Source organism: Panthera leo, chromosome A3, assembly GCF_018350215.1.
Source record: "Panthera leo isolate Ple1 chromosome A3, P.leo_Ple1_pat1.1, whole genome shotgun sequence".
Lineage (NCBI taxonomy): Eukaryota > Metazoa > Chordata > Mammalia > Carnivora > Felidae > Panthera > Panthera leo.
Genome location: NC_056681.1, coordinates 122,832,794 through 122,860,355, shown reverse-complemented (window position 1 = coordinate 122,860,355; position 27,562 = coordinate 122,832,794). Strand labels below are relative to the sequence as shown.

At 39.4% G+C, this 27,562-nt stretch overlaps 1 pseudogene; it reads right to left on the bottom strand.

Annotated features, from left to right (window-relative positions):
• Positions 1–677: 677 nt before the first annotated feature.
• On the bottom strand, positions 678–12,965 carry LOC122215275 (annotated as a pseudogene).
• Positions 12,966–27,562: the final 14,597 nt, after the last annotated feature.

The window sequence follows — 27,562 nt, the reverse complement described above, 5'->3', positions numbered from 1 at the left end:
CCACATAGACTGACTGAGCCCATCTACTGCCTTCCTTTTACTCATTCTAAAATGCCTCCTCCCCATCTCTACATATGGAAGTTCTCTCTGTCCATCTATCCAGGGTACAGCTGAGATGTCAACTGTTTTTTTTTTATTTATTTATTTATTTATTTATTTATTTATTTATTTAATTTTTCAATATATGAAATTTATTGTCAAATTAGTTTCCATACAACACCCAGTGCTCATCCCAAAAGGTGCCCTCCTCAATACCCATCACCCACCCTCCCCTCCCTCCCACCCCCCATCAACCCTCAGTTTGTTCTCAGTTTTTAAGAGTCTCTTATGCTTTGGCTCTCTTCCACTCTAACCTCTAAGATGTTATAAATTAAAAAAAAAATCATTGCTGGTAAATATGTATTACCCAAAAATACAAAGGAAATTCAGGCAAAAAGCAGGTGACACCAGACAGTAATCCAAATACACACACACACACACACACCACCACCACCACCACCACCACCACCACCAATAAAGTCACTCATTGTAGATATTAATAAAAGACGGTATAATTGCATGTTTTTTTCTTTCTTTTAGGAGAATTTACTTTTTTCCCCACTGGAAAATAATGTTTATTGAGATCCCACCAGCTGTACAATCTGCTCCTGACATTAAGCTCCTTCTTCCTTTGCAGTTCAGTCTTTCTTAAGTGGTCCTATAAATGCTTTCTTCTCCACAGTCTGGAATTAGCCATGGCCAAACTTGGTGATGGTAACAATGAACTTAAGATCAGTCTTCTCCAGGGCCCACCATTTGGTCTGCACCAGCAAGGACTTGCAGAAAGTAAGCACTTGCTTCTTGGTTCCCACCACACAGCATGACAAAGTCTCTGGTCACTTCACCATATAGTGGACAAAGCTACTCAGAGGGTTGATGCTCTTGTCAGAGAGATCATAATCAGTGGAAGCATTGTTCTTAATCATTTTGCCATCCTTGATGAGGTAGCCCTGGCCAATCTTGTAGATCTTTTTGTTGATCTCAGTGTGGTGATGATGGTAGCCTTTCTACCTAGCCCGTGCCACAGAGAAGGCCACTCAGGCAAGATGCCATGCCCAATACAGCCAACCTTGTGCAGCCCCTGGTGGGTCTTGCAGGGTAGCTTCTTGATGTGCCAGCAGCTGGTGACCTCTTTGTAACCTTTCCCTTGGTGATACCAATGACATCTATTATATCATCCTATCCAAAAACTTGGTTCACAGGCAGCTGCTGCTCAGCTTCTCAGCTACCGTACCTCCCTTCACCTGGATCTCCACGAGGTGGACCTTCTTCTGGCATAGAGGCAATCTGGCATGTGGCGATGACACAGATGAGCTGGTGGTACTTCTTCATGCTGTTGAAGTCCTGCTCTAGCTGCTTCTTGCCATCATCATCCTGCCACTTCTTGCAGTTTTTAGTGAAGGCCTTAGAATTATGCCAGTTTTTATAGAAGTGCCTTCTGCACACCTAATGGATGTGCTCAGCAAAGATGGTCTTAAAAGTGTGGAGGCATTGAGAGGTTTCCTCATAGACCATGATGCCCACAACCACCATGGGTGGTGTCTCCACAATGGTCACAGCCTCCATAACTTCCTTGTTCACCTTGGATCATGGCCTGTTGAAGATGTCAACTGTTTTTGAAGACTTTCTTGATTATCCAGTCACATGTGACCCCATGTGTTCTACATCACATGGCACTTAACCCATACCTGTCACACTGCTGACCGTATTCTGCCTTGCATCAGTTATTCTACTCTGGCCTTCTATTCTGCAGTGAATTGCAACTTCCCTGAGGAGCTGTGTTCTAGAACTCTTTGTTTCTACATTGCTGGAATGTCTGCTTCTAAATTGTGCTAAATGTATTTTGAATTGAATCAAGGTGGGGAGTCTGGCAGTTTTCTTATTTCTTATATTATTTGCTTATTAGATTCGTGGATTTGAATGTTTATAACCTGTTCCTCTGCTTTAAGTATAGATTATAAAATCATCTCAATTGGCCTGTGTCCATAACTTTATGACAGTCCTGGAAAATATGGAAACAATCACTTTAGGGAACCCATATATTTATGAAACTCATGAATCACCTATGTCTGTTGGTACCATGTGATAAGAAATAGGGAAACCAGCAAGAGGGTGTTTTCAGACATGATTTTGAATGAACAAATAGTTGTAACTGTTCCGTGAAAGAACAGATGATATATAGCCATATTAAACATAGTATTATTCCCTCCTATTTAAAATCTACTACACTCTTTTTTTTCATATAATAGTATTTAGTCAAAGCTATCTGGGTAGAAGGAAGATAAATGAAGACTTACTTTTCGGGGGTAAGGGAAGGTTATCTTGACTGAAGTGTTTAAGTTTTCTCCTGCTATCTCCCAATCTCAGTAATGGAGTATAATAAATTACCTTCCTTCCCATAGGAGAATTATTAACATGGATGTAATATTACTCACCCCCTCTAGCTTCCTAACACACTAAAACCTTAACAATGTTTCATTGTCTCAAGCTATGCATATTCATCCCAAAGAGGAAACTCTTCATGCAAAATGTGCTCTCCCATAGGAATACAGATAGAAGAACCCTTGAAGATCCTTATATCTACTCAGTAACAGGCTGTTACCTACATCTGACATGTATGAATGATCAGTTGAGGATCCTGACTCCTTGATGAGAGAAGATACAGCCAGTGTAATGGAGGGACAGGTCACTCATCTAGTCCATCAACCCACATGAATTCGTCTTGGTACATACTACAGTGATTGAAATAGATTTTAGGATACTGTCATATATACCAGGACAACTGACTATTTTCAGAACCTGAGACATGTTTATCTTTATGTATTGTCTTCCCAAGATTTTATCATCTCTAAAAGTCAAGGTCTCATTGTTGCTTGAGTATAATCTACACTTAGATTGCTTGTCTTCATAGAGAACCAATTGTCTGCATTCCTCTTGTACAAATCTTTCATTGTTATGAAATCATTTGTTTCTCTCCAAACTTCTATCTTCCTTTATTCATCTCTCTTACGTTGTTTACTAATTTCCACTTTGAGTTATGGGTATATGTGTATTAGCTTTTTTGAAGACAGCAAGAGTAGGATCTGTTCTGAGTCAGCCTTGTATCCTTCATAGCTGCTCTAAATATGTTATGAACAAAGAAGAAAAATTGAAAGAAGAAAGGACGATGATAACAGAAAAGAAATTTTTTTTAAAAAAAGGAAGAAAAGGAAAAGACCGCATGAAGACTTTCTCAGCATTTTTTAAAGTCTAAGCTTATTAATCCAGAAACAAGATGTAGAAAAAGATAAGTATCTTTATCTTTTTAAGTCAGGCATGCTGGATTCATATTCCAATGTGTTAATTACTAGCTGTGTGACCATGGACAATTTACTTGACCTCTTTGAAACCTAGTTTCTTTCCTAGAGAAATGGGTTTAATAAAACCTAAGTTGTGGAGTTGTTTAAAGATTACATGATTCTGGTGCATTATGAATCACATAGGACATGGTTAGCAGGCAATAGATGGTAACTATATTGCATTAACCCTTTCTAAGTGGACCTGCTTCCTAGTAAACCAACTAATTGAGTCCATTTATTTTTTCTCTAAAGCATACAGCCTTAATAGAATGACCTTTCCCAGCTTCCATTACTAAGAAATTAGGGTTGCACATATTTGTATTACAAGATACATGACAAATCTAGTAGGCTTCAGATACTGAGAAATGACTTCACTTTGAATGTCTCATTAGTGCATGTGATCGTTAGACCATAATATGGACTTGTTTTTGTGAAAGGCAGGAGGAACATACAGCTTGGCTCTTAAGGTTGAGTTAATTCTAAAGAATTAGGATGATATTTTTTGTAAGGGTATGCTGTTACCCTCTTCTAAAAGAAAAACAATTGTCTCTCTGTCCTATCTTGCTTTGCCTCTTAATAGAAACTGCAAACAGTGTAGCCTTCAATTTCTCCCAAAAAAAGAAAATACATTGTTCCAACTAGTACATTAGGACACATTTGATGGCAATTAATAAGAAATCCCAACTTAAATTGACTTTCCACAAAAAGGAAAACTATGGTCTCAAATAACAAGAAATTCAGTGGTAGGGCAGGCTCTGTGTAAGGTGTGTACTGTAATTGGCTCTGAATCTCTGTTTCATTTGGTTATTTTCTCAAGTGATAACCTCATTCTTAGGTAGCATGGTGACAAAGAACAATTTCAGGCATCACATGTGGTCCTAATAACATCTGGGACCAACATGTCTCTTTCTTTGTCTTCTCAGAGGGCCTCCATAGGTTCCCCTTCAAATCTCAATCATCAGCGTTGGGCCATATACCCCCTCTAAGCTAATCCCTGGCAAGATAGTGAAGTTGAAACACATGTTGTATGAAGTCAGGATGGTTATATGAAGCAAAAGGGTTTTCTGTTAGAAAAGACCAACAATATGCACAGCATGGGGCAGGTAACCAACAGTGATGACTCTAGTGGCTTTCTGAATATTAAATTGACTTTCTACAAGTAATGGGAAAATCAATGTAGAGTTAATTCATTGTTTTTATTGAATAAGCAAAACAAGAGGTAGTTTAGATTTTTCAGGACTAAATCAGTCACCTCTTATTTCCAATTTTTTTTTCTACTTTATAAATATGTGTTGGCCCAAACACTTTACCCGACTTTAGCTACCTATTGATAGGTGAGTGAAGGGGGTTATTTATAAAGTTAATTAAGTAATATTTCAATGTTTAGATATCTTCAAATATACCTTAATGGCAACATCAAAATTATATGACTTTCAGGATTTCTCTTTACCTGGAAAGACAGATGCACAAGCAGATCAGGGATTGTCTTGCTGTTTTCCTTCCTATCTTCTTTCTTTTTGCCCTTCTATGTGTAGTTCTCATTTTCTGTTTTAGCTCCACACATTCTTTATTTGAAGCCATCCCCTTAGAGTGGAATTCTTATAAGAGGCTATGCCTATTTCCTATTACAGGAGTCTAAAGACTTCAACCAGTAAGCTAACACAGGAACATGTAATCTAGGCTCAACTAAGCTAATACTGCTGTCCAGGGCTTCAAATCAGGGAGAAGAAGCTCAAACCTCCAGAACACAGTTGATAAATTATCCACAGATAATGGAAGTGTTGAGATTCTAACACATGAATTGTCAGGGGCATGACCTAGGCTGCATTTTGTCACCTTGTTTTCTTGATTCCTGCATGTTTTCTGAATCTGATTCCCTAGACTTTTATGGGATCTGTAAGCTACCTCAAATCCTTTGTTACTTAAATGAGCCAGATTTTACTTATGTGCTTGCACTCATGGATACTTAATAACAGGGCTCTCTTCTAAAATAAGAAGTTGGGGGATATTTAGAACCAGAAATCAATGTCACATGCATGCCTCTTTCACTTTCTTAAGACTGAAGAATTGTGATAGTTTTGAGTCACATACCCTCTGCCTCCTAGTTTGGATCTAGACTATTTCTTCCACCTCTGGAAGTTTTTTCAATCAAAAAGAAGTTCATAGCTAGATGGTATGTGGGCTAAGATTACAGTCTAAGAAAATGGGTATCTTGGATCAGAAATTTCTTTTAAGGCTATTCTTGCTCTGGGGTAAAAATAAAGGAAAGATAAAGAGCCACAGTTAATTTGTGGCTGTGACAATTGTTTTCAGAAGTCTGTTCTGGGCAGAAGAGACCTTTATCCTCAGATAGGCAAACCTGCTGGCTGGAGGAGAGCAGGATGTCTTCTGGCTTTGTAGAGGACAGCAATGCTTTGGTTCCCTTTAAATTAATGTCTTCTGTTTATAACAAAAATAGAATTCTTACAAATATGCTCTTTGTAATTTTACCAAGTTCTTTTGTCTACTGTGATTAAATATTTTACTCTTTGAAATACGAAGATATTTTGTATGGTGGGGATAAAAAAAAAGAAGTATCCTTAGCATGTAAAAATCCTTTTAGTAAAAATTCATTGAGTTCCACCTATATGTAATTTTCTTTGTTACTTGCTATTCATAAATGGGCTGGTGTTGGAGGAATCTCTGATTTGTAGCATTTGCCAGTTTCTGTGGTGTACATACCATACTCCCACCACCAAGACTGACCTTAAGCCACCAACCTTTGATATGGAATTGGGAACAGATATGCACGATCTCTAGCCTGCCTCTAGAACTCCAGAGTTTCAGAGTTTGAGAGTAATAGAAGTGACATTTGTCTAATAGCAGTGGGGCATATTTAAAGCAAGAAGAAATTCTTCTGGGCATTTAGAGTACTAGGCAAAGCATTAGACATAAACAAAAGTAAACATTTGTAAACAAAATGATGGAGCTACAAGTGGGTGGAGAATATCCGGGAATGGCAGGAAAAGAAGGTGAATGACAGAGAGAAGAGGGGAATCAGACAGGGAAACTGTGAAGGGCATATGTTGGGAAAATGGGCATACGTGTGACAGGAAGCAGCACACTATCCAGGAGGAAAGCACTGAGTGGATCTTCAATATGTGGGGCCCCCTGTGTAGTAGAGCATGCATGGATAGCACCACATGAGAAGTAAAGTCACAGATCACATTTCTGGGGAAGTATGCTAAATAAACCAGTGGCAGAGGCACCAGGAATTATGGTTTCCGAAGGTCATCCCACCAGCATGCGCCTGTTGGTCACTGAGTGTCTCTGGGCTTACCTAAGGTAAAAAGAAAGGTGCCAACACTCAGGGGCAAGGGCCACATCAATATCTTTGTGCATGCATTATGACTTCAGGATGTCACCAGAGGGATTTCACTGGAGAAAAATAACTGAATTATCTATGTCCTTTAGCCATTTTGGACCTAGCCAGGCAGCTAGTCTCACTGTCACGCAGGCCAGTAATTGTGTAGGTCCAGAATCTCTAGACAGCAGCCATTCATCAGCAAGGTGCATTTTGAGACACAAAACTCCCCGAACAGGGGAGACTGTGCTTCTAGTATCAGTTATCCCTTCTGTTTCAGGGACTCATCTTCACCAAGGTAGAGCAGGATAATGCTGATGATCTTATGCTCTCTGTGAAGCCAAGGCATTTGAAGAAGGATTCAGCCTCTCCTTTGTTTTGTGTGCTTCACTGCGCTAAAGACGGGAGACAGCTTCAGGACACATTGCATGTTTACTTCCTCTTTTCTCTTCCCTCCCACTCTCATGCAGCACTGATGTTCGACTGCTTCCTTACATTTTATAATCATAAAGTTGGATGTTGTCCTTGAATCAATATTTCTTTACAGCATCCCTGGAAGGAATCTTATTCCATCTACTATGTCCTCAGGGAATACCAGGAAGGAGCTAAGGCCCAAAGAAGGAACCTGCACAGGTTCAAAAAGCAGAGTCAGATTCATTTACCGTCTTCAACTGCTTTACCCGTAAAGGGTCTCTCTACTCACAGTGATTTGCCATACGGAACATAGAGGGACTGTACCTGTAGGACATGGGTGTGACTGGCCAAGAGAGGGCCCAGATAAAAACAGAGTAGCAGCTCAGAACAGAAGCAGTTGTCTATAAAATTGAGCTGTCTTCTTTTGCAACCATCATGTCTATTTTAAACATGGGCTGAAAATACAGCAATGCAGCAAATCTGTTGGACGTCCACTTGTTACTGACAGCTATGCTGCTCCCAGCACACTGGGGTCTTGTCTCAGTTTTATTCCTTCCCCTGTGAAGGGGGGCCTTAGTATCCTATGCCTTGTCTCAGCTCTTTTTTCATTAGTTATAGATTTTTGGGGTGGCAGAGCCATGTTGCCCTGAAGCTAGTTCCTGGGCCACAAACCACATTCCTACTGGAAAAGGATCATGGCCAGCGAGCTGCCTCCTATTGCCCTGCTCGTATCTTTGAAGGAAAGACCCACTTGACCTCCTGTAATAATAGTCTCTTCTCCTCAGCTATATTCACTTACCCTTGGACACAGGTTTTTCCTATACAAAGGCTCTGGGATTACCCCATTCCCTTATCTGGGGTGTTTAATCACAGTCAGAAATGAGATCTCTTTCTTGTTCCCCAGAATCACATGCTGCTTCTGTCATGTACCACATTGGTCTGAAGTTCTCACTATACATGTCTGTCTCTTGTGGACAGGGAGTGTGGCCCATTCATCTCTGTGCATCTATAACCCAACACAGGGCATAGGAAACGTTAGGAGATTTAATAAGTTGTTGGATTTAATTGGTTTGAACTAGCTAAGTAAAATATTGTCTTAAGGCTCTGCCTTGCAATATCCTCCGTGCTAGTCCTTAAGTCTTGGGTCTGGAAGAGCAATAATGAATTAAAGGCCCAATACCCTCTATCAAGGCCCAGCTAATTACAATTACCACACCAACTGATAGCTATTCCCTGCCACTTTTTCTCCCTGTTTCCTGGATAGCTTCCTTTCCTCTTTGTCTATTAAGAAATTTTCTCTGGTCATGCGCCCTACATGCAGAGTTATGGAAACTTTGGGTTCTGATGCCCATTCTTATCTTCCTGATTCCATCATTAGCCCAGCCCAAGGGTTGGCCTGGGGAAAACTGGATTCTTAGACCAAATATTGGAAGGGTGGTGGGTGTTTATTTGCTGGCTATTTGTCATTCCCCTCAAGCATCCTATCTTATTGGGGCTTTCCAAAGCCTTATCTACCTCACCTTCTCCTATGTAATATAGTTAGGGAATAGGCTTCAGAGCTTCCCCGAGTGCTTTGAGGCAGTGTTATGTAGAGGACAGAAACGTCTTAAGATGTGGAAGACCTCAAAGCCTTTGAATATTGGCTCTATCCTTTCTCCAACTAGCTGAGTAATAGATCGAATCACTTCAAACTCTCTGGGCCTCAGTGTTTGTTTTTTTTTTTTTTTTCCACTTTTATATCCAAGTAGTTGCATAGATCATTCTGGTGATGATACTTTACAGCTCTTAGATTCTGTAAGCCTTTGATCCTAGCTCTTCTCAAAACATCAGTGTAATTAGGTTATTTGGATTTAAATGAGCCTATTCTAACCTATTGTGAGCAAATGCAATAGTGCTGATAATTGTCTTACTTCAAAACTATGAAGCTGATATCTTCTCTAAGGCAAGGATATTGGTATTTTACTGCCTCAAGTACAGATTTATTAGATGTTGCACCAGGACACACCATGATCACCCACCCCCCAAACTAGTCATTACTATGGTCTAAAAAAGAAAATTAAGCAATGCAAGTTTGTGATAGTCAAGTGGAAGAGAAGCCAGAACTTTTGCATACCCTTTGTAAAGCATTTTGTTTACATGCCAGTATTTGGAGTTGCTCTTTTCATGAGGCTCCCAATCTCAAGCAGTAGTTTTAATTCACAGAGTTAAATCCAGCTGAGTTTGAAATCTGTTGCAACAAGTCACCAGAGGGACTATATATCTCTTTCTTTCAGAGGAGAAGCCAAGCACAGCAGTTCAATTAAACTAGCACTAAGTCCTGCACTCCAAAGACTGAAGGGCCTGAGGGAGAGGCGTCAAGGGGAGAGTTATTTGCTCCTGTTCACCCCTTTTGGCTAGAAAAATCATGCTGTTTGTGACCAGAAAATTGAAACAGAAAGAGATCCAAAATGGCAGCCACTGCCTCCTTTTCTATTAACCTCCAGGCTGGAGTGCTCTACAGAAGGAAGAGTGACCAAGATTAATTACCTTTTGGATCTCAGTGCATTGTTTCACTAACATAAGAAGACTTACTGAAAACTTGGCGGTTCCCACCAAAAAATGCCTAAGATTATAAAAGTTATTAAAATAGAAGCTTTTAGACTAGCCGAGCAAACCAGGTATCTTAAAAAAAATCTGCTTCTAGGATTTCAGAATAAATGAGAGATGAAATGGTAGAACTGCTATGATAATTATTGGCTCTCGAATTAATGGTAATAATTACCTTAGCAAATTGCCACGTAACTGTTCAGTGAACAAGTTCATAATCTAATCCTACATTGTTTTTTTTTTTTAAAGCCAGTTTCTCTCTATTTGTATGTCTTGAGGCTAAAGCTTCTTGCTTTACAATATTTGTTCTTTAATCTTTGCTAACCTAAGCCCTTGTTGCGAATAATGAGAGTAAACTGGTTGAAGGAAAGTATTTAATGAATATCAATCTTGTGTCCTGCACAAACAAGTCTTGAACATCTCATCCAGATGGATCTGTTGTGAGTCAATGAATTATGATCTCTAGGTCACATTCTAGACTTTTCTGGGCCCAGAGAAGGTGGCTGGCACGACGCACAGCTCATTCACTTCATTTTGTATTAAGCTCTAGGTGGCCTTTTTCTCATCTCAAGCGATATAACCTCCAGTCAGAGGAATTTTCCCTAATGGAAAAGTGGAATTATTGACTTTACTCTCCCCTGAACTCTTTCTGATTCTGTCTTCTTGTAGGAATCATTCTATTGGCTTTGATAGATGGTATCATTTTCCCCAAAGACATCAAAACTTGTTTTTAAAAATTATCACTTTTTTTTAATTTGCAGTTGTTGTCATTGCTGTTTTGAGCATGTAATCTTGGCGTTATTTGTTTAATCATCTTATCGTTCAATAGGAATTCACGAAGCTTAAACTGGATGCCCAGTTTTGTGCTCAAGGAAGACATTAAAATCTATTGTATACAGTTTACAACCAGAATGGACAAAGACATATGGTTTAAATTGATGATTGCTAAGTGAAATAGCAGAATCTCGAACGTGGGAAAAATTTCTGTACATCGAAGTGGTGAGGAGAAATATGACACTGATGTGAGATTTGAATTTGTCTCAGAATAATTTGTCATGATGAATACATGAATATATGGAGGAGGGCAAAATAAACACAATCTTAAATAAGAAAAGACAAAAACCTGGAGAATTTCTATATGAAAAATCCTCCAGTATTACTGACAATACATGAATGGTACTAAATTTCAAGTAGGAAGTAGGGACAGGAACATGTATATGATGAAAAGTACAGCTATTTAGGAAGGCACACAGCATTGTACTTAACACACTATATAGTTGTTGAAGAGTTAATATCAGGAAGTGCTGTGGACTGGTTAAATTCATGGGCTTTGGAATTAGAGAAGTCATACTTTGGGAGTCCTTTCCTTGCTATTGATGGGAACTTGAGCAAATCCCCCAATTCCTAAAATTCAACTTTCTCGTGAATAGCATGGCTGTGGTTCTTATAGTTACATCAAACAAGACTTCTGTGAGGTGGAAATGAGCTAATGTGTATAAAATGCTTAGTAAGTTACTTGGACATTGTAACACCCAATAAATACAAGTTATTAGTATTATAAATGTGTGCTATCATCATTATTATACAGCTACAAGGTTTTGTGAGCAGATGTATATATATAATGTTGGAGAGAGAGGTATATAAACAGATTATTATGAAAGTGAATATGTATAGATAAGGAGTGCTTGTGTTCAAGGTAGTAGTAGTACCAGTCAGTAGAGAAGAAAAGCTGATACCTCTTCACTTTGAAATGCTGGTGAGCCCTTTACTTAGCGACACTGGCTTTGGGGAAGGACTTCTTGAAATTAAAATACAGAAGAAAAATACATATGATTTCACTCCATGTAGAATGTAAGAAATAAAACAAATGAACATAGGAGGAGGTAAGGAAAAAATAAAATGAGATAAAAACAGAGAGGAAGGAAAACCATAAGAGATTCTTAAACTGTGGAGAACAAACTGAGGGTTTCTGGATGGGAGGTGGGTGGAGGGATGGGCCTAAATTGGTGATGGGGATTAAGGAGGGCACTTGTGATGAGCACTGGGTATTCTATGTAAGTGGCGAGTCACTAAATTCTACTCCTGAAACCAATACTACACTCTATGTTAAATAACATTAATTTAAATAAAAACTTGGAAGAAAAAAAAATCTATATCAGGTTTGGGCTTCCCAGGACATCAATGTCCTGACTACCTCTTCTGCCAACAATTACTATTTTAGAGCTAACTTTACTGAATTTACCCAGCTAGTTCCCTGGTGATGGGATCATGGATTAGGGCATTATTTGTCTCAAAGCCATTCCAATTTCTCAAATGTGTCATGGGGAGTAACAGTCATTCTGGCAAATGTCATTTTATCCATATTTACTAGATAACCTTCGACTTGCAGTTCCTTTAGACAGCTGTAAACTTCTTGTTCTGTAATTCTATACAAGTTTCTTATCTTTTTAACACAAGAGAACCCTCAACTGCAAATTAATTTAGGGAAATTGCAAGTCTTTTTTCACTGTTCACCTGTTTGTAAATGATAAGGGCCATAAACAACAGTTTTAATAATTCGGTCCTTTGCCCAGGAGCAGCAGTTGGTGATCCCTGCACCATCTCATACCCACATGAGCTGGTCCTCCATTTCAAGCCAACACTCACTTTCTGTGATGAAATGCAAGGGCTCATCCCAAATTAATACATGGCTTCCTTCATCTGGAACATGCAAACCAGAATATCTGCTGGAGTCCGGGACTGTGAGGGTTCCTCTCTGTACCAGACTGCAAGGGAGGAAATCAAATAGGGGAAGATGTTGCACTTATTTATTGAAATGGTTTAAGTACTGCTTTGTTTTTTAACTTCATTTCATGGAATAGCTATCGGCTAGAGGGATAGGAGATGAAGAGGACAATGGGCAAAGGAACCAAGAACAATAGTACAAAAGGACTCTTTAGAGTCTAAGATCAAACTTGAATGGTGAAAGCAAAGTATAACTTGGCATGAATGTTATTTAGGAAGGAACAAGCACTGTTTAGGAGACAAAAGATATATTTCTTTATAAAAATCAGAACTCAAATGAATCAATATTTTATTAAAGCACCCATTTAAACTCCCACACATAAAATTTTAATTGGAGCCTGGAAAGCTCTGGAAGCAATGCCTAGGTACTAACTTGTTTTATCTTTTATCATCTCTGTCTTGGGACTTTTAGGGCAGGTGTTCCAGTAGTCCCTGTGGCCTGCACGTGTTGGCTCGGCCATCTCTGCACCTTCTCCAGCCCTCAGCTCTGACAGGCCTGGCTGGTCTCTGTATGGACCCTCTCTTCAGGGTTTTTAGAGCACATTTCAGCCTTTGAGCTGAATTACATAGCTCTCGATTTTCAGCTTAGGGAAAATAACATGTTCAAATGAGTTTATTTTAAGAAATAATGACATAAGCCAGTTTCACATGGAACACCATGGACAAATCCACAAGCACTCTCTGAACTCAGAAGCAGATGTCCCACCCTCTGGACCTATAGGAGATATCAACTAATTAAATTTAACACTTATGTATGAGGGTTGATGGGGGGTGGGAGGGAGGGCAGGGTGGGTGATGGGTATTGAGGAGGGCACCTTTTGGGATGAGCACTGGGTGTTGTATGGAAACCAATTTGACAGTAAATTTCATATATTAAAAAATAAAAAAAATTAAAAAAAAAAAAAAAACACTTATGTAAATAGCTATTTCCCAGTTTCTCTACTAAAGTTCTATAAATCAAAATGTTTATCCTTGGTAAAATAAAAAATAATTCCACTAAAGTTATGATTCTTCTAATTTTATAAAAAAATCTTCTGAAAAAAAATGTAATTTTTTTTTTTTTTTAAGTTAAACATCAGCCTTGTGGTTCTTTCTTTTTTTAAGTTTTATTTGTTGATTTTGAGTGAGAGAGAGAGAGCACAAGCAGGGGAGGAACAGAGAGAGAATCTCAAGCAGGCTCTGCACTGTCAGTGATGTGGGGCTGGAACTCACAAACCCTGGGATCATGACCTGACCCGAAATCAAGGGTTGGAAGCTTAACCGACTGAGCCACTCAGGCACCCCAACATAATTTATATTAACAGAATAAAGAAGAAAAAAAATATGATCATTCCAATACATGTAAATTTTTTTTTGAAAAAGTTTAGCATCCCCATTCATGATAAAAACTTTAAGCATGGCATCGGATTCTGTGTCTCCCTCTCTCTCTGCCCGTCCCCTGTTTGCACTTTGTCTCTCTCTGTCTCAAAAATAAAATAACATTAAAAAATTAAAAGAAAAAAACCTTTAAGCATGGCAGAAATAGAATGGGAATTTCTTGACTTGATAGAAAGGCATCTACCAATAACCTACAGCCAGCATCATATATAATATGAAAGAGTGAATGTTTTTCACCTACTATTAGGATTAAGTCAAAACTTTTCTCTTTCACTGATCCTTTCAATGCTGTACTGGAGCCCTAGTCAGTACAATAAAGTGAGAAAAATACAGGGCGCCTGCGTAGCTTAGTCGGTAAAGGGTCTGATTCTTGGTTTCGGCTCAAGTCATGCACGATCTCATGGTTCCTGAGTTTGAGCCCCGCATTGGACTCCACATGGTGGGTGCCAGATCCTGCTTGGGATTCTCTCCCCCTCTTTCTGCCCCTCCCCTGCTTACTTATGCACATACACTCTCTCCCTATCTCTCTCTCTCTTTCTCTCTCATTCTCTCAAAATCAATAAATAAACTTTAAAAAAAGAAAGAAAAATAAAAGACATACACATAAGAGAAGAAATAAAATTGTTTCTATTCCTAGAAGACATAACTGTCTTCTTAGAAAATTCCAAATAATCTATAAAAACCTTCTTAGAACTAATACATAAGATTTGCAATGTTATAGCATACAAATAACATTAAAAATCAATTGTATTTTTCTATACTAACAATGAAACATTGGAATTAAAAATTATTTTAAGTATCATTTATAACAGCACCAAAAAAAAAGAGTGAAGTAGGTGTAAATCTAACAAAATATATACAAGAAAACCCCAAAATGATGATGAAAGAAATCAAAGAGTATAAGCTTTGACTAGTTGTGTGGCTTTGAATAAAGTCATAGACTCTTTCTTGACCTCAAAAATCTAAGCTATTAAACAAAGGCCACTGCAATTCTATGCATACTCACTGCTTTTGTGCAAATTCAGTCAAAACCGATAATGATACTTAACATTTACTCAGCTCTTACCATATAGCAGGACACTATGCTAAGCTGTTAACATGCAATGTCTAATTCAATAATCACAATAACTCTATGAGATTGATATTATTATTATCCCCAAATTCCAAATTAAGGAACTGAGGCTAAGAGAGATTATATAATTTGCCAAAAATCACCCAGTTAGTGTCAGAACTAAGAATTGCTTCCATGTGTGTCCGGCTTTATGTGCCAAATTCTTACTGTATACACCATTTGCATGGTGAGACAGGCTGGCAGGAGATGGAATAGGGCCCCTTAAAGCATACACAGCTCGGGGGCAGCCAGTGGCTCAGTTGTTTAAGCATCCAACTTCGGCAATTCCAGCTCTGTACAAGGCTCTCTGTTGTCATCTTAGCCAGCTTCAGATCCTCTCTGCTCCTCTCCCTCTCTGCCCCTCTCCCCTCCCCTCCCCCATATCTTCCTGCTCCTCCTGCTCCCTCTCTCCCTGCCACTCCCCACCTCTCTCTGCTGCTCACCCCTCTCTCTGCTGCTTTCTCTCATTTAAAAAGCACATGCAGATGGAAGCTTTCCTTCTGCCACCTCAGAGATCATTAGACTTAAGCGTGATTAGCATTCTACTTCTTATTGGCATTCTTGTTTGGAGACCATCATCAGCTTCTATATTCTGCCCTTTTGGGGTATACAGACTGAGGGCCTTATTGTTACGGATTTTATGTGCCCTCGTTGTATGGTCTTCATGGTCTTCGTAGTCTTCTCTTCTATGCCCTGACTTGCTGGTTAGCCCACATTCTCCAAATTTGCCTTCCTTTCAGGCTTTTAGGGTTGGACAGAGCTTGAATGCATCTCTCAGTAACTAATTCCAAGTCTAGAAGCGGGGTACTGAGCCTGCCACTGGAATGGGAATCACCCAGACAGCTAGCCATCCTTTCCTTCTATCAACTCCAAGCTTGCACAAAGCCCCAGGTAGTGAGGTAGTGGTGTGAACCTGCTCCATGATGAATATAGTCCAGCTGATACTGCAAACCCCCATATTTACTGTCAGTCCTTGGTGTTTGCAGCCTATTTCCCAATCCTGAAATGCAAAGTGCGTTGTATCCAGAAACTGACAAGTGAAGATTTTTATCCATTTGCTGTGTCTGGTGTGATAGCACAAGCAGTGTGTTTTATACTTAAAACACAAGCTGGTTTTATATAAAAATGCATGCAAGTTGTAAGCTTGAGCCTAGGGAAGCTAGTTGATGAATGCATCTTGGTAGGCAATTAAGAGAGGGACAAGATAATGCAGGGAAATTATATTTCTCTCGTTTTGCACAAGATTCAGTGTCGCTCCCTTCTAATATATCAGCTACTTCTATCCTCATGCCACATTGGAATTTTCCTTCTTGAAATTTATGGGTGCACATTGGCTATGTATCATTGCTCTTATTTAATTTCATGGCAAACACAAGCGCATCCACACTCCCCTCTAAGCTGCACCTTGCTGCAAACAACAAATCGAAGAAACATATGCCTTCACTTGGAGGATAAAACAGGGAAGAAACATTGTTCCAAGGTGGGGGTGCGGGTGGGGGTGGGGGGTAGGTAGAATCTCCAGATTCTTCTCTTTGGAGCACACAAAGCTGACATGCAGCACACCAGGGCTTTCTGTGCTAACAAAGAGTCCACAGCAACTCTGGCCATGGAAGGATTGCTTAAAAAATGATTTCTCTAGTTATGCTAATACACACCAAATTCCCAGAAGACTAGATATGGCCTGGAAATTCACTAGCTTTCAACGCAGCATGCATTTGTCTCTTTTCAAGTCAATTCCAAACCCCCTATTTTGCAGGGCTCTCTGGAGACCCAGATTTTGGAGTTGGTCTCAGTGCTTTTGTAGTGTCTGTGAAGCACTCAGTCACATCCTCAGTAAGGGAAGGTGGCCGGCGGCAGGGTAAGCACACTACCTCCAACCCCTCTCGGCAGTCTCCTGTGGTGTGTGACATTCCCGTGATATTCCATAGCGTTGTGTCTGGGTTTCAAGGATTCACATTAGGATTGAGCACACTTGTTCTCTGAGAATTGGAGCACAATATACCGCAAAGGTGATAATAAGGAACAATAACCACTAGCATTTATTAAGCACTTATTTTATACTAAAGTATTCTAAACACTTAGTGTCCATAGTCAAATTTAACCCCCACAGCAACCTGATATATTAGGTATTCTTAATGTCTCCATTATTTATATAGTTGAAAAACAGAGACTTGATGAGATGAAATCACCTATACAAAGTCATTAATCTTTTAAGTGGCTGACATAGGACTCCGGCCCAGGTCTTTCTGACTAACCTTTGTGCTCAGTCATAGAACTGGACGGTGCCTCCGGCTACTGTCACTTCCAAAGTGATAATTGGTGTCCCAAATTAGACTCCCAGCATCTGACAGGCTCAGAAGAAGTGAGATAACGAATGGCAAGCTCTGATGGGTAGAGGAAAGAGGAAATTGTATGTTAGCAGAGCCTTTGTCTTAACACAATTTGAACATCTCATGTCTCATCTACAAAGTAATATAGAAAGGATTTTTAATCAGACAAGAAAGTAACAAAACAAAACAAAACAAAACAAAACAACAGTGTAAGCTGGCATGCGCTGGAAGAGGGCATCTGCTAGGCCAGCACTGAGTTTAAGTCTTGTGTTTTCCAACAGTTTTGAATCAGTCCCATCTGAGCTGAGAGGAGATTTCACATTTGGGCAGCAGGTGGGACCAGGGGTAGGGGGATCTGCCCCCTCCTCCCTGGGCCTGAGGGGTAGCATTGTTCTTCGACTTAGTGGCGACATTCAAAATATTTTAGAGTGTCTATAGCACAGGGCCTAGCCACTGGACAGACAATGGCTCTAGTGTTGGAGAGGGGCCCTGAAGGTCCCCTGATGGGAGCCCTGCAAGATCCTGGAGCAGGGGCTAGGGTGGAGGGAGGGGGAAGCTCGGATTGTGGTTATTTACACACCAGGATGGAAGATTCTTCACATTTTAACCACCAGTGTGCATGCATACCACCTGAGTTTCTGCCAAGCTTGTACAGAAGAGAAAGCCTCGGGGCCTGTATGCCAGAAGGTATAGCTCAGAGAGCAGCAGGGGCAGCTGTAGATCTTATATCTAGCCCTTAGCACAGAGAGTTTGGCCAGATCCAGATGAACACAGGATTCTCACTCCCCCTTCCATCACCCCTTGGTGCTGTTAGGACCTGCCTCTCCCTTCCCTTTCTCCGTTGCAAGAAGCTATAGCCTTCCCTGCGTCAGTCCTGGTAGAGGGAGCCAGGGCCAAAGTCAGCTCAGAGATCCCAGTGTAGTATCAGAGTTCTTCTTCAGCCCTCAGTCTGAGGTTTAGCAGGCCCTGGTGAGCCCTATCCCTCTCCTTAGCCCTCACCCCTCTCCTCACTCCTGCAAAACCAGCTTGGTCTCTATGACTGCACTCCCTGAGAGGCATTGGGCTTCCTCTCTGGGTCTGTGATCTGTCCTCATTCCAATTGTTCCATTGGGTCCTGCCCCTATAAGAAAGGGTCCTCATGGGCCTTACCCCAGTGATTCTTGTATCTTAGCAAGGGCAACAGAAAGAGACCTTACATATACAGATTAAGCCACACAGTTCAAATTGTAGCTCCAATCCTTTGTAGTCAGCTATCCTCGGGCAAGTTATTATTATTTTTTTCTTTTTATAAACCGTAACACTCCACTTCCAGAATGCAGATGTGATTTGAGAAGCAGTGTTTTGTTTTCAGAATGAACCTATGATAGTTAACACATTAGTATGTAACTATTCCCTGAGAATCAACCACTCCAACCTAGTTATGGTGGGAAAAATAATTTATAAACAGTTCCCTTGTTCTCTTGGACATTCATCTGTCTGTTAAAAGATGGGTGTCCTGCAAGATTCAGCCCAGCATCTTCTTTTCTCAGGGTCTCCCTCCCAGCAACCCACCCTCAGCACAGCTGCATGAGATATGCCTCCTATGGACTCTGAGCTTCTCTCCATCTTGGTACGCTTTATGTAGACAATTCTCTCATCAGATCGTCAAGTCCTTTGAGATCAGGGACTTGTCTTTTCTATGTCTTGTCTTTTCTAATTTCTCATTCCCAAACGCCTCACATAATGACTGGTACTCAGTACATCTTGGAAAAATGAAAAGATAAAAGAAAACATAATTATTTCAAAAACACTCCTGTTTGATCCAACATGAATCTTATCAATGGAGCAAAAATTAGCTTCACATGATGAAAGAACTACGAACAAGCCAAGCTGGATGAAACGATTTGATTAACTCGAGTCAAAGAGACAGATATAGGCAAGATTCTGGGCTAGAACTCAGGTCTCAAAAAGTCAGTATTATAGCCAGTGTCTCCCATCTCCCCATCCTGTACCCTTTCACTTATATTTTTCTACTAGATACTTTGCCTGAAAGTTGTGTTTCCTGCTGCAATAATGCTTCACTGATGTATAATATTATCTTGAGCCAGACATGTAGGTCCTTGATGTCACGAAGTGGTAATTATTGCGACACAGAAAAAAAAGAAGCATGCAGTATGTTTTTGGAGGCTCGCTCCCTGTTATTAATTCAGGTGCTGAAGGTTGTGACACTTGTCATTGGAAAGATAATTTTCCTCAGGTTTAATAATCGCAGTTAAGTCTTAGATTTGATTTTAATTTCAGACCTTGATGTCATGAAGTATTAATTATCTCTATTACCTACAGATAATATTCCTGCAAACATGCACATGTTTGATTGGCAGGAATTTTTTTATTAATTTACAAGGATGAACTCAATTAGAAAAGCCCGTTTATCGGCACAATTCCACTTGCATACCTTCTATTTAGAGTAGAACAAAATCCCAGCCAACTCACAATTTCAAGTATAGAGGGTCAGATTGTATAAGGGCAGCCCACTCTAGGAGAGATTGATTGACACATAGTTAGTTGTCTGATCTACCTGAGTTTGCTTTAAAATGAGTGAGAAAAACCTTTGGGACTAATTAAGATTCTTATAGTGAAGTAATGAGAGAAATTTTCCATGTCGACTTGAAATTTTTCCCCTATTTCCATGCCTAGGGTTTTACTAGGGGCCAGCACACTCACACCTGACTTGAGGAATTACATTTATTTCCATGGTGCTTTAATCACGTAGAGTTAAAAAAAATTCCCCATGAATGCTAATATGTTAAGTGAATTGGTTTCTCTTAGCTACCTACCATACAGCCAAGCAGAAAGGAAAACCCACATCAGTGAAATATCATGCCATCACTTGACAGGGTAGGAACCTTGGGATTTGAGGAAGCCAACTCTGCTTATCCCCTGTCCTTTGTCACTTACAAGAGTAACATAGTTTGACTTGGATAAATTCCTGCCTAGAAGATGAATATTTATGAAATTAAGAAAGAGTGATTTAGCTTGAGCTGGATTCTCCAACACAAAAAATGTGGTAAGGATAGTTTCTTGACCTTCCTACTGAAGCAGATCTTCACCAATTGACTTTGTAAGAACAGTGTATTCTGGTTCTGAATCAGCAGAGAAAACTCTTCGCTCAGGCTTGGGAATAACAATGAAGAATAATAAAACAAAGAAATTCCAACAATGCCTTTAACTTACATAGCCCCTCCCCAAGGAGTGCAGCTGCATCATATGCATACATATAACCAAGCAATACAACCTTAGTGTTCAGGAAAAAACAATAATTCAGTCCTGGTCTGTCATCTACAGGGCAGATTGGAGTTTGGGGGATACGGTACAGCTAGAGCAAAAACGCTGTCCTGGAGAATCCCAAATCAATTTATAAGAGAGAATGATTGTTGTTTGTGATTTCTAGCTAAGGCAAACATCATATTTTTACTTTAAATATTTACCTTTTGAATTACTTTAGCCTCTGCTGTGATGAAAGACCAAATCCTTTTTGTCCAAAGGTAACCATATAGATTTTATGAAAAATAATACATGTTATTAAAATTGTTTTTAAGTACCTTTAAAGATATTTAAGAGGGAGTGGCTGAAAGCAGGGCCCCTGACCCCGGAACACAGCTCTGCTCTCCTCCACTTCTACTCTCTATCTCTTGCTCTCCTGGCCAGACTGCTGCCTGGGTCTATCACATACTGGCCACTGGCCAGGAGCTATCTTGTACTTGGTGGGCAGCCCACCAAAAGAACGTGTTGAGGTCGTTTTCTTCAAGTCATGGGTAAGACATGAGACCAATACTGAGAAATTCCGAGAAAAGGGCCAGAAATTGAAAGATCTGGGGAGAGGTTTACCATGCAGAGATCTCACCTCAGAGTACTTGGTTTTGCTGATTCCAGAAAGGATTAGATGCAGCTAAAATGATAGAATTCTTTCCTGCCTCCATACACTGGGAGAGTCGAAGGTAAAGAGAGTACCAGAGAGGATTTGTCTACATGGTTCATCAGGAAAGTAGCCTTTCTGATTCTTTTCTCCTGGCCTAAGAGGGTAATTGTGAACAAAAAACCTCTTGCCACTGGACTAGGTTTTCCAGAAGTGAGTTTTATAAAAACTTAAATGTTAATCTTAACTTCATGAAAAGTTAATAGATACTGTAAGCAAAAATAATCTCATGTTTACACAAAATGCTCAGTAAAATAAAGTTAAATGTTTAATAATTGTAGGACTTCTCAGTTCAATTTTGTATTCAATGTATTTTGTTGTTGTTGCTGTGAATATACAAGGAGAGTTTGTATATATATTTTCCTAAACTGCCATAACTTCTGGTTTTTAACATCTATTCAACACCAGTTGAGAAATGTTTCTCTGGACATGATGTCAGTCCCGCAAAATACAAACATGATTTTATTCCTGGCTTAGGGATATAAAATATTTAAGATGTCTTCATTCATTCATTCATTCATTCCACTTATTTGTATAATGTAGATTGAAGCAGTGCTAAGTGTCCAAAATTACATAAAGGAACAGATTTGGTTCTTGTCCTTGTGAAACTAAGAATCTCCCTGAAGAATCAATTTGTACACATAGGAATCACATTCATTGGATAATAAGAGCTGTGTTTCACATGCTGGTATTACCTGTAAGACAGGGTAGATGGAAAACCATGTTTTGACTCTAAAAAACTTGATTCTGTTAGATGATTTTGACCTAGATTGTTCTTCAAGTTCTCTCTTTCCTTTACCAACCCATTTCCTCTGAATCGGATTATCGTAGCTACTTCATAGCTCCTGTATATTGCTATGATTCTGATATAGGCTTTCCTAAGATCTTGGAAAGATTGGTTAATACTCAGGTAGTTGAATTTGGTTTCATACTTTGAATCTGTGTTCACTATCTAATTTCATAACAACAGTATCCCATCTTTAACCCACATATAATCCTCTGGAACAGTGCTGTCAGATAGAAATATACTGTAATCCATGTATATAATTTTAAACTTTACAGTAGTCATGATAGGAAATAAAAATGATTGAAATTAATTTTAATAAGGTTATACTTAACCTAAAATATTCAAAAATATTATTGTTTTTTCATATACTCACATACAATTAATATGGTATTTTACATTCTATTTCTGTACAAAGCCTTAGAAACTCAATGTGTATTTATAATTATGGCACATCTCAATTTGGACCAGCCACATTTCAGGTACTCAGTTCCACATGTGACTAGTGGCTACCTTATTGGACAGCACAACCTTTTTTTTAAATTTTAATTACTGTATCGTTGACATGTAGTGTTATATTAACTTCAGGTGTATGATATAGTGATTCAGCAATTCTGTACATTATTCAGTGTTCATTATGATGGGAGTACTCTTTTTTTTAATGTTAATTTATTTTTGAGACAGAGCATGAACAGGGCAGGGGCAGAGAGAGAGAGGGAGACACAGAATCTGAAACAAGCTGCAGGCTCCAAACTGTCAGCACAGAGCCCAACGCGGGGCTCGAACCCATGAACTGTCAGATGATGACCTGAGCCAAAGTCAGACGCTCAACCAACTGAGCCACCTAGGTGTCCCTTAATGGGAGTACTCTTAATTCCCTTTACCTATTTGGCCCATCTCCCCACCCATTTCCCCTCTGGTTACCATAAGTTTGTTGTCTATAGTTAAGAGTCTATTTCTTGGTTTCTCTCTTTTTTTCTTTGTTCATTTTGTTTGTTTGTTTCTTAAATTCCACATACAAGTGAAATAGGGTATTCTTTCTCTGACTTATTTCACTTAGCGTAATATTCTCTATGTTGAACTGTATTGTTGCAAATGGCAAGATTTCACTCTTTATATGGGAGAGTAATATTCCATTGTCTATAAATATACCATGACTTCTTTATCCATTCATCTACTGATGGACACTTGGGCTGCTTTCATAATTTGGCTATTGTTGCCAATAAACATAGGTGCATATATCTTTTCAAATTACTGTTTTCATATTCTTTGGGTAAATACACAGTGGTAGAATTACTGGATCATATGGTAATTCTATTTTTAACTTTTTTGAGGAACCTCCAAACTGTCTTCCATAGGGGCTGCTCCAGTTTTCATTCCCACCAACAGTGCATGAGGGTTCCTTTTTCTTCACATCCTCCCCAACATCTGTTGTTACTTGTGCTTTGATTTTAGCCATTCTGACAGGTGTGAGGTGATATTTCATTGTAGATTTTATTTTTAATTTTTTTAAACATTGATTCATTTTTGAGAGACAGAGCATGAACGGGGGAGGGGCAGAGAGAAAGGGAGACACAGAATCTGAAGCAGGTTTCAGGCTCCAAGCTGTCAGCACAGAGCCTGATGTGCGGCTCGAACCCACAAACCATAAAATCATGACCCGAGCTGAAGTCAGACGCTTAACTAAGCCACCCAGATGTCCCTTCATTGCAGTTTTTATTTGCATTTCCCTGATGATGAGTGATGCTAAGTATATTTTCATGTGTCTGTTAACTGTATGTTAACAGACTGTATGTCTTCTGTGGAGATATATCTATTCATGTCTTCTGCCCATTTGTAATTGGATTATTTGTGGTTTTGGTGTTGAGTTGTGTAAGTTTTTTACATATTTTGATACTAACCCTTTATCATAAGTCATTCTGATAAATATCTTCTCTCAGTCAGTAGGTTGTCTTTTAGTTTTGTTGATGGTTTCCTTTACTGTGCAAGGTTTTTATTTTGATGTAGACCTAAGAGTTGATTTTCCTAGAAAAATATTGCTAAGGCCAATGTCAGAGAAATTACTGTCTATGCTCTCTTCTAGGATTTTTATGGATTCAGTTCTCATATTTAGGTCCTTAATCCATTTGAGTTTACTTTTGTATATAGTGTAAGAAAGTGGTCCAGTTTCATTCTTTTGCATGTAGCTGTCCATTTTCCTAAGGCTATTTGTGGAGGAGACTTTTTCCCATTGTGTATTCTTGTGTATCCTGTGTCAAAAATGAATTGACCATATAATCTTTGGTTTATTTCTGTATTCTTTGCTTTGTTCCATTGATTTATGTGTCTGTTTTTGTGCCAGTGCCCTATTGTTTTTATTACTATAGTCTTGTCATGTATCTTGAAATCTGGGATTATGATGCCTCCAACTTTTGTTCTTCTTTTTCAAGGTTGCTTTGACTATTTGGGGTTGAACAGCACAACTTTAGAACAATGGTTATTAAAGTTGGTACCTGGACTAGCAGCATAGGAATCACTGCAGGTTTTTATAGATGTGAATTATTGGTGTCCAACCTAGGCCTACTGATTAAGAAGTTTTGGGGGTGAGGCCCAGCAATATTTTTTTACAAGCCTCTTAGGGTACTCTGATTGCTTATGAAAATTTGAAAACCACTGCTCTACAAATTCAGGAAAAAACATTGTGGGTAGAGTACTTAAGAAAGGATTTATAAAGAAGAATCAGCTTCATACTGTAATGCTCACTGTGTATATTTCACCAAAACAAGTGAGCAGTGGAGGCTGTCCCACCCACAATTTTGTAAACATTGGTGCTTACAACATGGGTCTCTATTTTGAATAAGAACTAAGTCCAGCTCAAGAGCCAGGACCATATTAGGCATTGTGAAGTCAAAGAAATCAGACTGAGCAGGGCCAAGATATGAAAGGCTGGACTCTCCAGGCTGAAGCATTTGCATTTTCTCCTGTGGAGGGAATATGGTACTACTTCTGTTCTAGGCCGTGGTTTCTTGCCCTCTGGTACTAACTTCCTCAAGGGGGCAAATTCTCTCCTGGGAAATGCAAATAGTTATTTTTTTTTCCTTTGGAACAATTGCTTATTTTTAATAATTTACACTGTGCCTAAGTAATGAGTGGGAGAAAGTACACAAACATACCTTCCTTCATTTGCCTCCTATTTAGGCACTAGAAAAGCAATTCTGGGTTAGGTAAGCCCACCTCCCCAAATAGAAGTCCTGTTCATTAGTCTCTGCATTATCACATTAGCATTGTGACCACATAATCCCTCTGCTGGGCTTGGGAATGGCAGGTTTCAACCTGCCTTGTTCACTAAATGGAATCAGCAGATAATTTCACGGTGGTATAGACAGCATGAAAATCCTGCTCAGGATTCATAAATCCTGCTTTGAATTTGGCTAGCGTGTACATAGGCTACCCTGTCTGTTCAACAGGAAGCTGCAGAATCACTCCAGGAATGGGAGATGGAGTTTGGGGTAAAGAAATGAACTTCTAGTATTACTACATAGTCCCAAAGGAGGGTCTAGAGGGGATCAGGGCCAGATGGGTGGTGAGATAGTCATTAATCATAATCTATAGTCACTAAAAGTAGGCATGCAAATCACATCATAGGGTTAATAATTTCTTCACTCTGAGAACCAGGATCACTGAGTTCTTACTGGATAAACCTTCACAAAACAGATGCCTCACAGAGAGCAGGCTAAGTTCATCCTCTCCACATTTATTTATCCCTATTCTCAATTAGAATACTCATAGTTCAGGGAGTGCCCCGGAAGTTTAGCTGAAAGCACTGAATTTGGGAAGGAAAGAGGAGTGGGGGGTGGGGAGAACGAGCTGGAATGAGACACCTGTGCGAAAGAAGAAATTTAAAGCTGATTGAGCTCCTGAAGTGTGGGTGGCTCACTTAAGTCCATTTTGGATCTTCAAATCTTCACAATTTTCAGTACATAGGATGTTTCATGCATGCTTAAAAAATAACAATTCCAATGAAAGCTTCCCAGCCCACATCTCTCTCTCTCTCTCTCTCTCCCTCTCTCTCTCTCTCTCTCACACACACACACACATACACACACACACACGCACACACACACACTCACAGAAACACAGCTATAGATTTGCAGTCTACATTAATACACCAGGCAAAGTTCCCTGATTATTTTCTTGGACTGAATTGAATTGTGTAGTAAGCCTACATAAGTCAGTTTTGCTGGAGAATTTCTTGAATGACGGTGGATAGAGAGGCCACAGAAGGGTCATCCTCATGCAGCAGGGTGTGGGGGCTGCTTTAGTCTGTGTATTCACACTTAGGCAAGCCCAGCCACTAAACTGCAATCCAATCAGCCTAACAATTGAACTTCCTGAATCTGGAAAAAACTTGTTAGAAACAGCAACAGGGAATTGGTGGGTTTAACCAATGTAAAAAGTGAGTATTTAGGGTGTTAAAGATGAACAGACTGCCATCTTATCCTTATCTCAGCAAAATCTCTGAGCTCTGAGATATTGCTTCTGGGCATAGTGGACAGACCACTAATGGGGAAACATTTGTTTTTCTTTCCTTTTTTAACTATTTTGGGTTTATTCACAATAGTTCAGAGAAACAAGCTTCAAAGTTTAGAGGGAATAAATCCATAATTATTTGCCAAGTCTGCTAAATCCAAGACCATGCGTCTACATATATTCATTTCTCGATTGTATGATTTTGGAGATGGTGATTTGTATGTGGGTAATGAGTCCAGATTACCTGCAACTTCTTTGGTGAGAACTCCAAAAATATTAAGATAGTTTCTAGGATTATTTATACACATGACTGTGTATCAGTTTGTCAGGCTGCCGTAACAAATATCACAGACTGGAGGGCATAAGCAATAGAAATGTAATTCAACACAGTTTTGGAGGCAGATTCTGAGAACAGGGTGCCAGTATGGTTGGTTTCTGTAGGAGCTCTCTTCTTGGTTTGTAGATGGCCTCCTTCTCACCGTGTCCTCAGATGGCCTTCTCTCTTTGCATATGTGCTGGGAGAGAGAATCCTCTGGTACATTTTCTTATAAGGATACTAATCCTATAGGATCAGGCCACTCTTATAACCTCACTTGACCTTAATTCTGTCTTTTTTTCCAACTAAAAATGATTTTAGAGATTTTCTTAAAAATTTTAAATGACAGTTGTATATACTTAAGGAGAATAATATGATGTTTTGACGTACAGCATGATGACTATAGTTAATAATGTGTTGTATATTGGAAACTTTCTAAGAGAGTATATTTCAGGTGCTCTCACCACACACACACACACACACACACACACACACACACACACACACACACACAATGGTAATCTTAGTTACTTCCTTAGAGTTCCCACCTCCAAATACAGTCAAACTAGGGATTAGGGCTTCAACATATGAAATTTGGGGGGGGGGGGCGGGGAGAGGCATAAACACTCTGTCCATAAGAGAGTATATCCAAGTGTTGGGGAAGGAGCAAGAGACA